Below are 13,184 nucleotides of genomic sequence, written 5' to 3' on the forward strand. Positions count from 1 at the left end.
TCATCCCAAGAATTGGACTCTTAATGTCACCATTTTTTCTTTGCGCTTTGCATTTTTTTTTCACACCTGCGTATTTGAGGATAGCTGCATGATCTTTCCTGGAGGCGTGGGTTCAAATCCCACCCCATGACAGCCAAGTGTTTGCTCTTAGTGCGCAAGTGCAGACTTGCAGATGTTGACAAGTGCCTCAATTTTATGCTTAACGCTTACCATAATGTCTAGTATCACCACGAAGCGCCAAAGCATACTGCCACATGAGAGTCAGGATGGCCGAGCGGTCTAAGGCGCTGCGTTCAGGTCGCAGTCTCCTCTGGAGGCGTGGGTTCGAATCCCACTTCTGACAGGCTAGCTTTTCCTTAAATATTAAGCAAGGCCATTTTTCTCAGGGCTCCCGAAGTCAACTTTGAAAGCAGTTTGAGGAACAAGAAACCCTCCATCAGAAAGGGGAAAAAAACACCACGCCAATCCCTTTTCTTCCTGCTTCATAGGCCACTGGTCTGGTTAAACCACGGGGTGTGAGTTTCATTCTCACTGGTGCCTAACTTCTAGGCTGATGCTCAAAAGGAACATTGGAACCCCGTTAGCCAGTAGAACATAATATGCTTGTTCTCGGGGAGAGAAGCTAATTAACCTTGCAGATAAGATTCCTTTGAATGGTCAATTGATGTTGCTGCAAGCTTTGGAAACCACTCAGGTTTCTTTTTCAGGGTTCTGATAGGATATATCTGAAGAAACATTTATACACATACTAGGCTGATGTCAAAATCCTGCTTCTAAACCAGCAACTTGAAGAAAGGTAGAAAAAGTCCTTCAAGCTTTCCTCCGTTCAACCTTTGAATGCGAAATACTCAATCAGATCGTGCAAGATCACCACCAGTAAGTGACAAACTGATCCAGTCTTTATACTTCATCCCAAGAATTGGACTCTTAATGTCACCATTTTTTCTTTGCGCTTTGCATTTTTTTTTCACACCTGCGTATTTGAGGATAGCTGCATGATCTTTCCTGGAGGCGTGGGTTCAAATCCCACCCCATGACAGCCAAGTGTTTGCTCTTACGCGTCACGGATTGGGATTCCAGCGGGGGTCTGTGTGAGGAGCGGCAAAGTTGCTCTGTTCTGCGCAAGTGCAGACTTGCAGATGTTGACAAGTGCCTCAATTTTATGCTTAACGCTTACCATGATGTCTAGTATCACCACGAAGCGCCAAAGCATACTGCCACATGAGAGTCAGGATGGCCGAGCGGTCTAAGGCGCTGCGTTCAGGTCGCAGTCTCCTCTGGAGGCGTGGGTTCGAATCCCACTTCTGACAGGCTAGCTTTTCCTTAAATATTAAGCAAGGCCATTTTTCTCAGGGCTCCCGAAGTCAACTTTGAAAGCAGTTTGAGGAACAAGAAACCCTCCATCAGAAAGGAGGCTAGCTTTTCCTTAAATATTAAGCAAGGCCATTTTTCTCAGGGCTCCCGAAGTCAACTTTGAAAGCAGTTTGAGGAACAAGAAACCCTCCATCAGAAAGGGGAAAAAAACACCACGCCAATCCCTTTTCTTCCTGCTTCATAGGCCACTGGTCTGGTTAAACCACGGGGTGTGAGTTTCATTCTCACTGGTGCCTAACTTCTAGGCTGATGCTCAAAAGGAACATTGGAACCCCGTTAGCCAGTAGAACATAATATGCTTGTTCTCGGGGAGAGAAGCTAATTAACCTTGCAGATAAGATTCCTTTGAATGGTCAATTGATGTTGCTGCAAGCTTTGGAAACCACTCAGGTTTCTTTTTCAGGGTTCTGATAGGATATATCTGAAGAAACATTTATACACATACTAGGCTGATGTCAAAATCCTGCTTCTAAACCAGCAACTTGAAGAAAGGTAGAAAAAGTCCTTCAAGCTTTCCTCCGTTCAACCTTTGAATGCGAAATACTCAATCAGATCGTGGAAGATCACCACCAGTAAGTGACAAACTGATCCAGTCTTTATACTTCATCCCAAGAATTGGACTCTTAATGTCACCATTTTTTCTTTGCGCTTTGCATTTTTTTTTCACACCTGCGTATTTGAGGATAGCTGCATGATCTTTCCTGGAGGCGTGGGTTCAAATCCCACCCCATGACAGCCAAGTGTTTGCTCTTACGCGTCACGGATTGGGATTCCAGCGGGGGTCTGTGTGAGGAGCGGCAAAGTTGCTCTGTTCTGCGCAAGTGCAGACTTGCAGATGTTGACAAGTGCCTCAATTTTATGCTTAACGCTTACCATGATGTCTAGTATCACCACGAAGCGCCAAAGCATACTGCCACATGAGAGTCAGGATGGCCGAGCGGTCTAAGGCGCTGCGTTCAGGTCGCAGTCTCCTCTGGAGGCGTGGGTTCGAATCCCACTTCTGACAGGCTAGCTTTTCCTTAAATATTAAGCAAGGCCATTTTTCTCAGGGCTCCCGAAGTCAACTTTGAAAGCAGTTTGAGGAACAAGAAACCCTCCATCAGAAAGGGGAAAAAAACACCACGCCAATCCCTTTTCTTCCTGCTTCATAGGCCACTGGTCTGGTTAAACCACGGGGTGTGAGTTTCATTCTCACTGGTGCCTAACTTCTAGGCTGATGCTCAAAAGGAACATTGGAACCCCGTTAGCCAGTAGAACATAATATGCTTGTTCTCGGGGAGAGAAGCTAATTAACCTTGCAGATAAGATTCCTTTGAATGGTCAATTGATGTTGCTGCAAGCTTTGGAAACCACTCAGGTTTCTTTTTCAGGGTTCTGATAGGATATATCTGAAGAAACATTTATACACATACTAGGCTGATGTCAAAATCCTGCTTCTAAACCAGCAACTTGAAGAAAGGTAGAAAAAGTCCTTCAAGCTTTCCTCCGTTCAACCTTTGAATGCGAAATACTCAATCAGATCGTGGAAGATCACCACCAGTAAGTGACAAACTGATCCAGTCTTTATACTTCATCCCAAGAATTGGACTCTTAATGTCACCATTTTTTCTTTGCGCTTTGCATTTTTTTTTCACACCTGCGTATTTGAGGATAGCTGCATGATCTTTCCTGGAGGCGTGGGTTCAAATCCCACCCCATGACAGCCAAGTGTTTGCTCTTACGCGTCACGGATTGGGATTCCAGCGGGGGTCTGTGTGAGGAGCGGCAAAGTTGCTCTGTTCTGCGCAAGTGCAGACTTGCAGATGTTGACAAGTGCCTCAATTTTATGCTTAACGCTTACCATGATGTCTAGTATCACCACGAAGCGCCAAAGCATACTGCCACATGAGAGTCAGGATGGCCGAGCGGTCTAAGGCGCTGCGTTCAGGTCGCAGTCTCCTCTGGAGGCGTGGGTTCGAATCCCACTTCTGACAGGCTAGCTTTTCCTTAAATATTAAGCAAGGCCATTTTTCTCAGGGCTCCCGAAGTCAACTTTGAAAGCAGTTTGAGGAACAAGAAACCCTCCATCAGAAAGGAGGCTAGCTTTTCCTTAAATATTAAGCAAGGCCATTTTTCTCAGGGCTCCCGAAGTCAACTTTGAAAGCAGTTTGAGGAACAAGAAACCCTCCATCAGAAAGGGGAAAAAAACACCACGCCAATCCCTTTTCTTCCTGCTTCATAGGCCACTGGTCTGGTTAAACCACGGGGTGTGAGTTTCATTCTCACTGGTGCCTAACTTCTAGGCTGATGCTCAAAAGGAACATTGGAACCCCGTTAGCCAGTAGAACATAATATGCTTGTTCTCGGGGAGAGAAGCTAATTAACCTTGCAGATAAGATTCCTTTGAATGGTCAATTGATGTTGCTGCAAGCTTTGGAAACCACTCAGGTTTCTTTTTCAGGGTTCTGATAGGATATATCTGAAGAAACATTTATACACATACTAGGCTGATGTCAAAATCCTGCTTCTAAACCAGCAACTTGAAGAAAGGTAGAAAAAGTCCTTCAAGCTTTCCTCCGTTCAACCTTTGAATGCGAAATACTCAATCAGATCGTGGAAGATCACCACCAGTAAGTGACAAACTGATCCAGTCTTTATACTTCATCCCAAGAATTGGACTCTTAATGTCACCATTTTTTCTTTGCGCTTTGCATTTTTTTTTCACACCTGCGTATTTGAGGATAGCTGCATGATCTTTCCTGGAGGCGTGGGTTCAAATCCCACCCCATGACAGCCAAGTGTTTGCTCTTACGCGTCACGGATTGGGATTCCAGCGGGGGTCTGTGTGAGGAGCGGCAAAGTTGCTCTGTTCTGCGCAAGTACAGACTTGCAGATGTTGACAAGTGCCTCAATTTTATGCTTAACGCTTACCATGATGTCTAGTATCACCACGAAGCGCCAAAGCATACTGCCACATGAGAGTCAGGATGGCCGAGCGGTCTAATGCGCTGCGTTCAGGTCGCAGTCTCCTCTGGAGGCGTGGGTTCGAATCCCACTTCTGACAGGCTAGCTTTTCCTTAAATATTAAGCAAGGCCATTTTTCTCAGGGCTCCCGAAGTCAACTTTGAAAGCAGTTTGAGGAACAAGAAACCCTCCATCAGAAAGGGGAAAAAAACACCACGCCAATCCCTTTTCTTCCTGCTTCATAGGCCACTGGTCTGGTTAAACCACAGGGTGTGAGTTTCATTCTCACTGGTGCCTAACTTCTAGGCTGATGCTCAAAAGGAACATTGGAACCCCGTTAGCCAGTAGAACATAATATGCTTGTTCTCGGGGAGAGAAGCTAATTAACCTTGCAGATAAGATTCCTTTGAATGGTCAATTGATGTTGCTACAAGCTTTGGAAACCACTCAGGTTTCTTTTTCAGGGTTCTGATAGGATATATCTGAAGAAACATTTATACACATACTAGGCTGATGTCAAAATCCTGCTTCTAAACCAGCAACTTGAAGAAAGGTAGAAAAAGTCCTTCAAGCTTTCCTCCGTTCAACCTTTGAATGCGAAATACTCAATCAGATCGTGGAAGATCACCACCAGTAAGTGACAAACTGATCCAGTCTTTATACTTCATCCCAAGAATTGGACTCTTAATGTCACCATTTTTTCTTTGCGCTTTGCATTTTTTTTTCACACCTGCGTATTTGAGGATAGCTGCATGATCTTTCCTGGAGGCGTGGGTTCAAATCCCACCCCATGACAGCCAAGTGTTTGCTCTTACGCGTCACGGATTGGGATTCCAGCGGGGGTCTGTGTGAGGAGCGGCAAAGTTGCTCTGTTCTGCGCAAGTGCAGACTTGCAGATGTTGACAAGTGCCTCAATTTTATGCTTAACGCTTACCATGATGTCTAGTATCACCACGAAGTGCCAAAGCATACTGCCACATGAGAGTCAGGATGGCCGAGCGGTCTAAGGCGCTGCGTTCAGGTCGCAGTCTCCTCTGGAGGCGTGGGTTCGAATCCCACTTCTGACAGGCTAGCTTTTCCTTAAATATTAAGCAAGGCCATTTTTCTCAGGGCTCCCGAAGTCAACTTTGAAAGCAGTTTGAGGAACAAGAAACCCTCCATCAGAAAGGGGAAAAAAACACCACGCCAATCCCTTTTCTTCCTGCTTCATAGGCCACTGGTCTGGTTAAACCACGGGGTGTGAGTTTCATTCTCACTGGTGCCTAACTTCTAGGCTGATGCTCAAAAGGAACATTGGAACCCCGTTAGCCAGTAGAACATAATATGCTTGTTCTCGGGGAGAGAAGCTAATTAACCTTGCAGATAAGATTCCTTTGAATGGTCAATTGATGTTGCTGCAAGCTTTGGAAACCACTCAGGTTTCTTTTTCAGGGTTCTGATAGGATATATCTGAAGAAACATTTATACACATACTAGGCTGATGTCAAAATCCTGCTTCTAAACCAGCAACTTGAAGAAAGGTAGAAAAAGTCCTTCAAGCTTTCCTCCGTTCAACCTTTGAATGCGAAATACTCAATCAGATCGTGGAAGATCACCACCAGTAAGTGACAAACTGATCCAGTCTTTATACTTCATCCCAAGAATTGGACTCTTAATGTCACCATTTTTTCTTTGCGCTTTGCATTTTTTTTTCACACCTGCGTATTTGAGGATAGCTGCATGATCTTTCCTGGAGGCGTGGGTTCAAATCCCACCCCATGACAGCCAAGTGTTTGCTCTTACGCGTCACGGATTGGGATTCCAGCGGGGGTCTGTGTGAGGAGCGGCAAAGTTGCTCTGTTCTGCGCAAGTACAGACTTGCAGATGTTGACAAGTGCCTCAATTTTATGCTTAACGCTTACCATGATGTCTAGTATCACCACGAAGCGCCAAAGCATACTGCCACATGAGAGTCAGGATGGCCGAGCGGTCTAAGGCGCTGCGTTCAGGTCGCAGTCTCCTCTGGAGGCGTGGGTTCGAATCCCACTTCTGACAGGCTAGCTTTTCCTTAAATATTAAGCAAGGCCATTTTTCTCAGGGCTCCCGAAGTCAACTTTGAAAGCAGTTTGAGGAACAAGAAACCCTCCATCAGAAAGGGGAAAAAAACACCACGCCAATCCCTTTTCTTCCTGCTTCATAGGCCACTGGTCTGGTTAAACCACAGGGTGTGAGTTTCATTCTCACTGGTGCCTAACTTCTAGGCTGATGCTCAAAAGGAACATTGGAACCCCGTTAGCCAGTAGAACATAATATGCTTGTTCTCGGGGAGAGAAGCTAATTAACCTTGCAGATAAGATTCCTTTGAATGGTCAATTGATGTTGCTGCAAGCTTTGGAAACCACTCAGGTTTCTTTTTCAGGGTTCTGATAGGATATATCTGAAGAAACATTTATACACATACTAGGCTGATGTCAAAATCCTGCTTCTAAACCAGCAACTTGAAGAAAGGTAGAAAAAGTCCTTCAAGCTTTCCTCCGTTCAACCTTTGAATGCGAAATACTCAATCAGATCGTGGAAGATCACCACCAGTAAGTGACAAACTGATCCAGTCTTTATACTTCATCCCAAGAATTGGACTCTTAATGTCACCATTTTTTCTTTGCGCTTTGCATTTTTTTTTCACACCTGCGTATTTGAGGATAGCTGCATGATCTTTCCTGGAGGCGTGGGTTCAAATCCCACCCCATGACAGCCAAGTGTTTGCTCTTACGCGTCACGGATTGGGATTCCAGCGGGGGTCTGTGTGAGGAGCGGCAAAGTTGCTCTGTTCTGCGCAAGTGCAGACTTGCAGATGTTGACAAGTGCCTCAATTTTATGCTTAACGCTTACCATGATGTCTAGTATCACCACGAAGCGCCAAAGCATACTGCCACATGAGAGTCAGGATGGCCGAGCGGTCTAAGGCGCTGCGTTCAGGTCGCAGTCTCCTCTGGAGGCGTGGGTTCGAATCCCACTTCTGACAGGCTAGCTTTTCCTTAAATATTAAGCAAGGCCATTTTTCTCAGGGCTCGAAGTCCCCCCGAAGTCAACTTTGAAAGCAGTTTGAGGAACAAGAAACCCTCCATCAGAAAGGAGGCTAGCTTTTCCTTAAATATTAAGCAAGGCCATTTTTCTCAGGGCTCCCGAAGTCAACTTTGAAAGCAGTTTGAGGAACAAGAAACCCTCCATCAGAAAGGGGAAAAAAACACCACGCCAATTCCTTTTCTTCCTGCTTCATAGGCCACTGGTCTGGTTAAACCACGGGGTGTGAGTTTCATTCTCACTGGTGCCTAACTTCTAGGCTGATGCTCAAAAGGAACATTGGAACCCCGTTAGCCAGTAGAACATAATATGCTTGTTCTCGGGGAGAGAAGCTAATTAACCTTGCAGATAAGATTCCTTTGAATGGTCAATTGATGTTGCTGCAAGCTTTGGAAACCACTCAGGTTTCTTTTTCAGGGTTCTGATAGGATATATCTGAAGAAACATTTATACACATACTAGGCTGATGTCAAAATCCTGCTTCTAAACCAGCAACTTGAAGAAAGGTAGAAAAAGTCCTTCAAGCTTTCCTCCGTTCAACCTTTGAATGCGAAATACTCAATCAGATCGTGGAAGATCACCACCAGTAAGTGACAAACTGATCCAGTCTTTATACTTCATCCCAAGAATTGGACTCTTAATGTCACCATTTTTTCTTTGCGCTTTGCATTTTTTTTTCACACCTGCGTATTTGAGGATAGCTGCATGATCTTTCCTGGAGGCGTGGGTTCAAATCCCACCCCATGACAGCCAAGTGTTTGCTCTTACGCGTCACGGATTGGGATTCCAGCGGGGGTCTGTGTGAGGAGCGGCAAAGTTGCTCTGTTCTGCGCAAGTACAGACTTGCAGATGTTGACAAGTGCCTCAATTTTATGCTTAACGCTTACCATGATGTCTAGTATCACCACGAAGCGCCAAAGCATACTGCCACATGAGAGTCAGGATGGCCGAGCGGTCTAAGGCGCTGCGTTCAGGTCGCAGTCTCCTCTGGAGGCGTGGGTTCGAATCCCACTTCTGACAGGCTAGCTTTTCCTTAAATATTAAGCAAGGCCATTTTTCTCAGGGCTCCCGAAGTCAACTTTGAAAGCAGTTTGAGGAACAAGAAACCCTCCATCAGAAAGGGGAAAAAAACACCACGCCAATCCCTTTTCTTCCTGCTTCATAGGCCACTGGTCTGGTTAAACCACGGGGTGTGAGTTTCATTCTCACTGGTGCCTAACTTCTAGGCTGATGCTCAAAAGGAACATTGGAACCCCGTTAGCCAGTAGAACATAATATGCTTGTTCTCGGGGAGAGAAGCTAATTAACCTTGCAGATAAGATTCCTTTGAATGGTCAATTGATGTTGCTGCAAGCTTTGGAAACCACTCAGGTTTCTTTTTCAGGGTTCTGATAGGATATATCTGAAGAAACATTTATACACATACTAGGCTGATGTCAAAATCCTGCTTCTAAACCAGCAACTTGAAGAAAGGTAGAAAAAGTCCTTCAAGCTTTCCTCCGTTCAACCTTTGAATGCGAAATACTCAATCAGATCGTGGAAGATCACCACCAGTAAGTGACAAACTGATCCAGTCTTTATACTTCATCCCAAGAATTGGACTCTTAATGTCACCATTTTTTCTTTGCGCTTTGCATTTTTTTTTCACACCTGCGTATTTGAGGATAGCTGCATGATCTTTCCTGGAGGCGTGGGTTCAAATCCCACCCCATGACAGCCAAGTGTTTGCTCTTACGCGTCACGGATTGGGATTCCAGCGGGGGTCTGTGTGAGGAGCGGCAAAGTTGCTCTGTTCTGCGCAAGTACAGACTTGCAGATGTTGACAAGTGCCTCAATTTTATGCTTAACGCTTACCATGATGTCTAGTATCACCACGAAGCGCCAAAGCATACTGCCACATGAGAGTCAGGATGGCCGAGCGGTCTAAGGCGCTGCGTTCAGGTCGCAGTCTCCTCTGGAGGCGTGGGTTCGAATCCCACTTCTGACAGGCTAGCTTTTCCTTAAATATTAAGCAAGGCCATTTTTCTCAGGGCTCCCGAAGTCAACTTTGAAAGCAGTTTGAGGAACAAGAAACCCTCCATCAGAAAGGGGAAAAAAACACCACGCCAATCCCTTTTCTTCCTGCTTCATAGGCCACTGGTCTGGTTAAACCACGGGGTGTGAGTTTCATTCTCACTGGTGCCTAACTTCTAGGCTGATGCTCAAAAGGAACATTGGAACCCCGTTAGCCAGTAGAACATAATATGCTTGTTCTCGGGGAGAGAAGCTAATTAACCTTGCAGATAAGATTCCTTTGAATGGTCAATTGATGTTGCTGCAAGCTTTGGAAACCACTCAGGTTTCTTTTTCAGGGTTCTGATAGGATATATCTGAAGAAACATTTATACACATACTAGGCTGATGTCAAAATCCTGCTTCTAAACCAGCAACTTGAAGAAAGGTAGAAAAAGTCCTTCAAGCTTTCCTCCGTTCAACCTTTGAATGCGAAATACTCAATCAGATCGTGGAAGATCACCACCAGTAAGTGACAAACTGATCCAGTCTTTATACTTCATCCCAAGAATTGGACTCTTAATGTCACCATTTTTTCTTTGCGCTTTGCATTTTTTTTTCACACCTGCGTATTTGAGGATAGCTGCATGATCTTTCCTGGAGGCGTGGGTTCAAATCCCACCCCATGACAGCCAAGTGTTTGCTCTTACGCGTCACGGATTGGGATTCCAGCGGGGGTCTGTGTGAGGAGCGGCAAAGTTGCTCTGTTCTGCGCAAGTGCAGACTTGCAGATGTTGACAAGTGCCTCAATTTTATGCTTAACGCTTACCATGATGTCTAGTATCACCACGAAGCGCCAAAGCATACTGCCACATGAGAGTCAGGATGGCCGAGCGGTCTAAGGCGCTGCGTTCAGGTCGCAGTCTCCTCTGGAGGCGTGGGTTCGAATCCCACTTCTGACAGGCTAGCTTTTCCTTAAATATTAAGCAAGGCCATTTTTCTCAGGGCTCCCGAAGTCAACTTTGAAAGCAGTTTGAGGAACAAGAAACCCTCCATCAGAAAGGAGGCTAGCTTTTCCTTAAATATTAAGCAAGGCCATTTTTCTCAGGGCTCCCGAAGTCAACTTTGAAAGCAGTTTGAGGAACAAGAAACCCTCCATCAGAAAGGGGAAAAAAACACCACGCCAATCCCTTTTCTTCCTGCTTCATAGGCCACTGGTCTGGTTAAACCACGGGGTGTGAGTTTCATTCTCACTGGTGCCTAACTTCTAGGCTGATGCTCAAAAGGAACATTGGAACCCCGTTAGCCAGTAGAACATAATATGCTTGTTCTCGGGGAGAGAAGCTAATTAACCTTGCAGATAAGATTCCTTTGAATGGTCAATTGATGTTGCTGCAAGCTTTGGAAACCACTCAGGTTTCTTTTTCAGGGTTCTGATAGGATATATCTGAAGAAACATTTATACACATACTAGGCTGATGTCAAAATCCTGCTTCTAAACCAGCAACTTGAAGAAAGGTAGAAAAAGTCCTTCAAGCTTTCCTCCGTTCAACCTTTGAATGCGAAATACTCAATCAGATCGTGGAAGATCACCACCAGTAAGTGACAAACTGATCCAGTCTTTATACTTCATCCCAAGAATTGGACTCTTAATGTCACCATTTTTTCTTTGCGCTTTGCATTTTTTTTTCACACCTGCGTATTTGAGGATAGCTGCATGATCTTTCCTGGAGGCGTGGGTTCAAATCCCACCCCATGACAGCCAAGTGTTTGCTCTTACGCGTCACGGATTGGGATTCCAGCGGGGGTCTGTGTGAGGAGCGGCAAAGTTGCTCTGTTCTGCGCAAGTACAGACTTGCAGATGTTGACAAGTGCCTCAATTTTATGCTTAACGCTTACCATGATGTCTAGTATCACCACGAAGCGCCAAAGCATACTGCCACATGAGAGTCAGGATGGCCGAGCGGTCTAAGGCGCTGCGTTCAGGTCGCAGTCTCCTCTGGAGGCGTGGGTTCGAATCCCACTTCTGACAGGCTAGCTTTTCCTTAAATATTAAGCAAGGCCATTTTTCTCAGGGCTCCCGAAGTCAACTTTGAAAGCAGTTTGAGGAACAAGAAACCCTCCATCAGAAAGGAGGCTAGCTTTTCCTTAAATATTAAGCAAGGCCATTTTTCTCAGGGCTCCCGAAGTCAACTTTGAAAGCAGTTTGAGGAACAAGAAACCCTCCATCAGAAAGGGGAAAAAAACACCACGCCAATCCCTTTTCTTCCTGCTTCATAGGCCACTGGTCTGGTTAAACCACAGGGTGTGAGTTTCATTCTCACTGGTGCCTAACTTCTAGGCTGATGCTCAAAAGGAACATTGGAACCCCGTTAGCCAGTAGAACATAATATGCTTGTTCTCGGGGAGAGAAGCTAATTAACCTTGCAGATAAGATTCCTTTGAATGGTCAATTGATGTTGCTGCAAGCTTTGGAAACCACTCAGGTTTCTTTTTCAGGGTTCTGATAGGATATATCTGAAGAAACATTTATACACATACTAGGCTGATGTCAAAATCCTGCTTCTAAACCAGCAACTTGAAGAAAGGTAGAAAAAGTCCTTCAAGCTTTCCTCCGTTCAACCTTTGAATGCGAAATACTCAATCAGATCGTGGAAGATCACCACCAGTAAGTGACAAACTGATCCAGTCTTTATACTTCATCCCAAGAATTGGACTCTTAATGTCACCATTTTTTCTTTGCGCTTTGCATTTTTTTTTCACACCTGCGTATTTGAGGATAGCTGCATGATCTTTCCTGGAGGCGTGGGTTCAAATCCCACCCCATGACAGCCAAGTGTTTGCTCTTACGCGTCACGGATTGGGATTCCAGCGGGGGTCTGTGTGAGGAGCGGCAAAGTTGCTCTGTTCTGCGCAAGTGCAGACTTGCAGATGTTGACAAGTGCCTCAATTTTATGCTTAACGCTTACCATGATGTCTAGTATCACCACGAAGCGCCAAAGCATACTGCCACATGAGAGTCAGGATGGCCGAGCGGTCTAAGGCGCTGCGTTCAGGTCGCAGTCTCCTCTGGAGGCGTGGGTTCGAATCCCACTTCTGACAGGCTAGCTTTTCCTTAAATATTAAGCAAGGCCATTTTTCTCAGGGCTCCCGAAGTCAACTTTGAAAGCAGTTTGAGGAACAAGAAACCCTCCATCAGAAAGGAGGCTAGCTTTTCCTTAAATATTAAGCAAGGCCATTTTTCTCAGGGCTCCCGAAGTCAACTTTGAAAGCAGTTTGAGGAACAAGAAACCCTCCATCAGAAAGGGGAAAAAAACACCACGCCAATCCCTTTTCTTCCTGCTTCATAGGCCACTGGTCTGGTTAAACCACGGGGTGTGAGTTTCATTCTCACTGGTGCCTAACTTCTAGGCTGATGCTCAAAAGGAACATTGGAACCCCGTTAGCCAGTAGAACATAATATGCTTGTTCTCGGGGAGAGAAGCTAATTAACCTTGCAGATAAGATTCCTTTGAATGGTCAATTGATGTTGCTGCAAGCTTTGGAAACCACTCAGGTTTCTTTTTCAGGGTTCTGATAGGATATATCTGAAGAAACATTTATACACATACTAGGCTGATGTCAAAATCCTGCTTCTAAACCAGCAACTTGAAGAAAGGTAGAAAAAGTCCTTCAAGCTTTCCTCCGTTCAACCTTTGAATGCGAAATACTCAATCAGATCGTGGAAGATCACCACCAGTAAGTGACAAACTGATCCAGTCTTTATACTTCATCCCAAGAATTGGACTCTTAATGTCACCATTTTTTCTTTGCGC

At 45.2% G+C, this 13,184-nt stretch overlaps 13 non-coding genes across 13 annotated transcripts; all 13 read left to right on the forward strand.

Annotated features, from left to right (window-relative positions):
* The first annotated feature begins 260 nt into the window (after positions 1-260).
* TRNAL-CAG (transfer RNA leucine (anticodon CAG)) lies at positions 261-343 on the forward strand. The gene has a single exon. It is a non-coding gene; the product is annotated as a tRNA-Leu (tRNA).
* Positions 344-1,227: 884 nt separating this feature from the next.
* On the forward strand, positions 1,228-1,310 carry TRNAL-CAG (transfer RNA leucine (anticodon CAG)). Its single transcript has one exon. It is a non-coding gene; the product is annotated as a tRNA-Leu (tRNA).
* Positions 1,311-2,297: 987 nt separating this feature from the next.
* Positions 2,298-2,380, forward strand: TRNAL-CAG (transfer RNA leucine (anticodon CAG)). The gene has a single exon. It is a non-coding gene; the product is annotated as a tRNA-Leu (tRNA).
* An 884-nt stretch (positions 2,381-3,264) lies between these two features.
* On the forward strand, positions 3,265-3,347 carry TRNAL-CAG (transfer RNA leucine (anticodon CAG)). Its single transcript has one exon. It is a non-coding gene; the product is annotated as a tRNA-Leu (tRNA).
* Positions 3,348-4,334: 987 nt separating this feature from the next.
* On the forward strand, positions 4,335-4,417 carry TRNAL-CAG (transfer RNA leucine (anticodon CAG)). Its single transcript has one exon. It is a non-coding gene; the product is annotated as a tRNA-Leu (tRNA).
* Positions 4,418-5,301: 884 nt separating this feature from the next.
* Positions 5,302-5,384, forward strand: TRNAL-CAG (transfer RNA leucine (anticodon CAG)). The gene has a single exon. It is a non-coding gene; the product is annotated as a tRNA-Leu (tRNA).
* Positions 5,385-6,268: 884 nt separating this feature from the next.
* On the forward strand, positions 6,269-6,351 carry TRNAL-CAG (transfer RNA leucine (anticodon CAG)). Its single transcript has one exon. It is a non-coding gene; the product is annotated as a tRNA-Leu (tRNA).
* An 884-nt stretch (positions 6,352-7,235) lies between these two features.
* Positions 7,236-7,318, forward strand: TRNAL-CAG (transfer RNA leucine (anticodon CAG)). The gene has a single exon. It is a non-coding gene; the product is annotated as a tRNA-Leu (tRNA).
* A 996-nt stretch (positions 7,319-8,314) lies between these two features.
* On the forward strand, positions 8,315-8,397 carry TRNAL-CAG (transfer RNA leucine (anticodon CAG)). The gene has a single exon. It is a non-coding gene; the product is annotated as a tRNA-Leu (tRNA).
* Positions 8,398-9,281: 884 nt separating this feature from the next.
* TRNAL-CAG (transfer RNA leucine (anticodon CAG)) lies at positions 9,282-9,364 on the forward strand. Its single transcript has one exon. It is a non-coding gene; the product is annotated as a tRNA-Leu (tRNA).
* An 884-nt stretch (positions 9,365-10,248) lies between these two features.
* TRNAL-CAG (transfer RNA leucine (anticodon CAG)) lies at positions 10,249-10,331 on the forward strand. Its single transcript has one exon. It is a non-coding gene; the product is annotated as a tRNA-Leu (tRNA).
* A 987-nt stretch (positions 10,332-11,318) lies between these two features.
* Positions 11,319-11,401, forward strand: TRNAL-CAG (transfer RNA leucine (anticodon CAG)). Its single transcript has one exon. It is a non-coding gene; the product is annotated as a tRNA-Leu (tRNA).
* A 987-nt stretch (positions 11,402-12,388) lies between these two features.
* On the forward strand, positions 12,389-12,471 carry TRNAL-CAG (transfer RNA leucine (anticodon CAG)). The gene has a single exon. It is a non-coding gene; the product is annotated as a tRNA-Leu (tRNA).
* The last annotated feature ends 713 nt before the right edge of the window (positions 12,472-13,184 follow it).

Source organism: Eleutherodactylus coqui, chromosome 7 (genome assembly GCF_035609145.1).
Source record: "Eleutherodactylus coqui strain aEleCoq1 chromosome 7, aEleCoq1.hap1, whole genome shotgun sequence".
Taxonomy (NCBI): domain Eukaryota; kingdom Metazoa; phylum Chordata; class Amphibia; order Anura; family Eleutherodactylidae; genus Eleutherodactylus; species Eleutherodactylus coqui.